This window comes from Cebus imitator, unplaced genomic scaffold, assembly GCF_001604975.1.
Source record: "Cebus imitator isolate Cc_AM_T3 unplaced genomic scaffold, Cebus_imitator-1.0 Scaffold72, whole genome shotgun sequence".
In the NCBI taxonomy this organism is placed as follows: domain Eukaryota; kingdom Metazoa; phylum Chordata; class Mammalia; order Primates; family Cebidae; genus Cebus; species Cebus imitator.
This window is the reverse complement of record NW_016107387.1, coordinates 1528231-1532951: the sequence shown is the minus strand read 5'-3', so window position 1 is coordinate 1532951 and position 4721 is coordinate 1528231.

The window sequence follows — 4721 nt, the reverse complement described above, 5'->3', positions numbered from 1 at the left end:
CAGGTCACTGGATAACTGCTCTCAATCTCCTTCTACAGTCTCCACAAACCACATTAACCCTCTGTCTTCATAGCTCAGACATGAAATTTGAGGGAGAAAACTGGAGATAATTGGAAGAAAATTGGTGAAGTTGGCTGCTTCCAGTAGCTCAGATAATCCATGAATTTGTCTCCCACTGAATTCTGTTTTAAATTGTTTTAAACTTTTAGTCGTGTCTTTTGTGATGACAAATCAGGCATGACTAAAAGATGTACAGAGACTTATAAAGATGGTCACATTCAAGTTCCCTAATGCTCTTAGAACCTGAAGATGACCACGTGTAGTTTTCTTAAGACCTCTGAACCCCCGTGGTGATGAAGACTTGAAGACATTTGCAGCTATCCCCAGTGCTGCTGCAATCCGGTAGATTCATCCTTATCTAAAAGAGTCGGAAAATGTATTCGTGCAAGCACTTGCAGTAAGCCCGTGCTTAATAGTAGTGGCCCCGCTTCCAACAATGTTGTTGAGACAACACAAATTCCATTGTAAGGGAGGAAAGAGAGGGAGGGAGGGAGGAAGAAGGGGGAGGGAGAGAGGAAGGGAAGACAGGAGATGGGAAGGGGAAAGGAGAGAAGGAGGGAGAAGGGAAGGAAGGAAAGAAGAGAGGAAAGAAAGGAGGGAAGAAAGAAAGGGCCAAACTTTCTGATCTACGTATGAACTTCTCAATTCAGCTAAGATGTCACATTATGAGAAGTAAATCAGAATTTTTTTTTAAGGAGAAGTCATTCTTAGCATTACAATAACTGTACCAGTAATTGAGGAAGCCAAGACAGCCTTCACTTGAATAATCAAGGGTCTGAGAACTGTCAGCCTTTTGCCATTCAAAAACATTCACTTCCAACCTGAAAAAAGAATCAATAAAACCTAACCCAAGCATTCAAGGTAGTCCTTTCCAAATATTATTTATTTTAAAGTCAGTCAGCTTTTTAAGAAACAGATTCTGGTCTGGCTAAAAACTCCCACATAAAATTTACTCATCCAGTGGCTAATATTTGATGCCCACCATGGGCACAAATCTTCAGATATCCAATAATAAATTGATTCAGCACAGATTGTTCAGATTTGAATGATCCAGGGAGTTGTATTTCCTACATGCAAGAACACTGAGAATCTCCCCATCCTCAAACTAGAAACCTGTTAGCTATGATAAAAAGGGGTTTTCATTTTTCCAAAAGGGAGGGTGGAGTCGAGGATCACTTTTTAGCTAAAAGCTATCTCTCACTCCAAAATTCTCATCTTTTTCTTTGTGGACAAACAGAAGTAGTCTATCCCTTGGAGATTTTTTTAATACCTCCCATCATTTAAAACATCCATGAGAGTTTGAAGATTTGTTTTGATTGCCAGATACAGAAAGCCCCTTGAAAATGAGGAAAGGGTGGAGGAAGCGTTTTTGTGTCCTATCCCTATTTATCATAGCAGCTTTATAGACAAAAGGGACACTAACTGGTGAGCATCTGGCCCTTAAAAGAAAAGCATCTAAGAATATGAAGGCAATTTGATTCCCCCTTCAGGCCTCAGCTGCCTTCCTCACAGAAGGAGGTTCCCAATTGCTGGTACACAGTTTGTTATCAGATATCAGATAGGAGAAAACTTGCAGTGAAAACAGTCTGGGTTCTTGGTTTTCCCATAAATTTAATATGAACCGAGAGGTTGGTTCAGGGTCGAAATTGCCAATGCCTTATTAGACAGACGATACTGACAGACATACAGACCCAGGTCCCGGAACATGACAATCCTATAGTGCCAAGATCTGGTCAGTTGTGTTTAGGAGCTGGGTTTGATTCTAGAGTCCAGGTTTATAGAGAAACCCTGGCTAGATGGAGACTACCCATGGGGAGATGATTTCAAGACAGGATGAGATCTGGGAAGAATGTCATTATCATCTGCTAGGGAAATTGTCATAGGACTCACTGAATGCAATAACATGTGAGTAAGTTCCCTTTTGATTCTGGGAATCAGCGATTTTCCCTGTGGGTCAAGACCAGCCGACCCCTGAAGTCCTCCTGTGCTTATTGTAACCAAGTGTTCCCATCATGAACATTGGAGCATGCATTTCCTAGAAGTGTTTTCCTAGCTCCTGTGTGTTCATGGAAAAAGGGAGTATAATGATGGGGATCCTGGAAGCTATTTTAATGTTTTCCAAAGGAAAGGAACCCACGCTGCTCCCCAGAGTTCCTTTCCAATGGCCCTGCAGTGGGAATGGAGGACAACAGATGGCTGGGTGCTTACAATCCTCCTTCAGTGAAGCACAAAGAGACACTTTGTAAAGAAAAAAAGAGCAAGTATAGGTTCTCTGCGGACCTATGGAGTGGTGTTTTTGGTCTCCTTGGCTCAATTATGCATGATCAGAAAGAAATGTGGGTTACTGGGAAGAGACAAAAAGCAGTGGCTAAAATACCAAAGTTGGCATGTGTTCTTTTTTAAAAAAAATAAAAATCATATATTTTTAAATAAAATGTTTATTTTAAAAAGAAATGTAAAGCTTTTTTTTTTCTTGGCTGTGTGATGTATCCAGCCCTTGTGCTAAGTGCTATTTATATGTGCTATTTCCTTTTATCCCCATAACAGCCCAGTGAAGTGGTAGCATTATGATCCTCATTTTTGCACATAAAGAAACCAGGCTCAGAGGCTGCCTAAATGGCCTAAAGTTACATGACTGAGAAATGGCAGAGGCAAGAGTCAGGCTGTGATTGCTCACCTCCAAAGCCCCGATCTTCAGAACTGCACACACTGCCTGAACTGATACTTACTATGGATCATACTAATAAAATCAGAATTTTTGCAAAACAGATTCTCAAGTTATGTATGCGCCCGTTAAAATACACACACATGTATGCAACTGAGCCGATTCAATGTTTTCATCAGTTTAGTAACTGAGCAAATTGAATAATAATGTAGGATAAATTGTATATCAAAAGACCTCTATGTATAGACTCCTTGAATAAGACCTAGTGTTTTTTGTTTGTTTGTTTCTTTGAGATGGAGTCTTGCTCTGTTGCCAGGCTGGAGTGCAGTGGTACAATCTCAGCCCACTGCAACCTCCACCTCGTGGGTTCAAGCGATTCTTCCCCCTCAGCCTCCCGAGTAGCTGGGACCACAGGCGAGTGTCACCACGCCCAGCCAATTTTTGTATTTTTAGTAGAGATGGGGTTTTACCATGTTGGCCAGGATGGTCTCGATCTCTTGACCTTCCGATCTTCCCGCCTCAGCCTCCCAAAGTGCTGGGATTACAGGCGTGAGCCACTGGGCCTGGCAAGACATAGTTTTTAATCTACTTTTTCCTCTTCAATTTACTCCTGCCTATTATTTTGTCATTGGTGAACATATAAACCACATAGGGGAAATACCACACGGTGAAACGAGCCCTGGAATGGACAAACATCCCAAGCCCTGGTTTAGCCAAGAACTGATCTCCCTATCACAGCTCTCTCTGCCCCTGCATCAGCCTTACTTTCTGGCAAGCTCTCCCATGTAGAATCAACAAGGTCATGGGTTGCCAGCAGTACCACGTGTAGCAATTCCCGCAGCAAGAGAGCTTCTCAGTCCTAAGAGTCCTAGCAGAAATCTCAGTGGTCCCAGCAGGTCATGGTCATCCGTGAACCCATCTCTATGGCCATGAGAAGTGGGTATAATTTTTCCCAATGTTACCAATAAGGTATTGGCAAAGGAGAATGAGAGAGAGTGGTTAGAAAAGCAGGAGACGATGGTTTTCCTATCAACAAGGCTGGAGAAAATTTCAGGAAAGAGTGGGGTCTTTAATTCCTTCTAATGCTCCTGTGTTCCACTAAGATAAGGAATGAAAAGTATTCATTTGATTTAATAATAAGAAGGTGGTTTGTAATCAAGGTGAGAGCAATTTGGGTGCAGTGATGAGGCCAGGTGGGTGCAGACTGAGGCACTAAAAGCGGTATAAATGCATTCACAGGGTCTGGATTCCCTGCTCAGCACTGAGCTATGGAGTGGGATCATTTGAATCTCATGGACTGACAGTAGGGAAGGTGAGCTTTTCTAAAGGAAAGTTGGGGTGCTAGTACCAAAAATGGGGCTAGGTGCTGAGAAGGCAGAAATAGTAGATTTCTATGAGGTAACTCCTACTTTCAAGAAGTTTGCCATCAAGCGAGGAGACAAGAAAATAGAGAACAATGCGTAGTCTGATAATTGCATGCTATGTGCTACCAGCAAGGCATTTAATAAAGTCCTGGGGGTGGACAAGGAGGAAGGATGGATGGTCAGGAAGAACTCTCCAGAGGAGGAAGCCCCTAAGCCAAGACATTAATGACACAGGGAGTTAGACAGGCAAACTGCTAAGGAAAGCAGCACTCCAGGCTGAGGAGATTGCCTGTGGAAAGTCCTGAAGATAAAAGAGAATTGACCGTGTCCAGGGGATGTAGAGAGTAGAACAAGGAGGCAGGGACCCTGCTGGTACAAGCATAGGGAAGAAAAGAGGGTCAGGGCTGTCAGAAGAAAGAACCACAAACAGGATGGCTTAAGCAACAGAAAAGTGCTGCCTCACAATTCTGGAGGCCAGATACTTGGAATCCAGGTGTCAATGGGGTTGGTTACCTCTGAGGCTGCGAGGGAAGGAGCTGCACCTGTTCTCACTTCTTGGCTTACAGATGACCACGTTCATGTCCACGTGGCATTCTCCCTGTATCTCTGCAGCATTTTCCCTCTGTATGTGT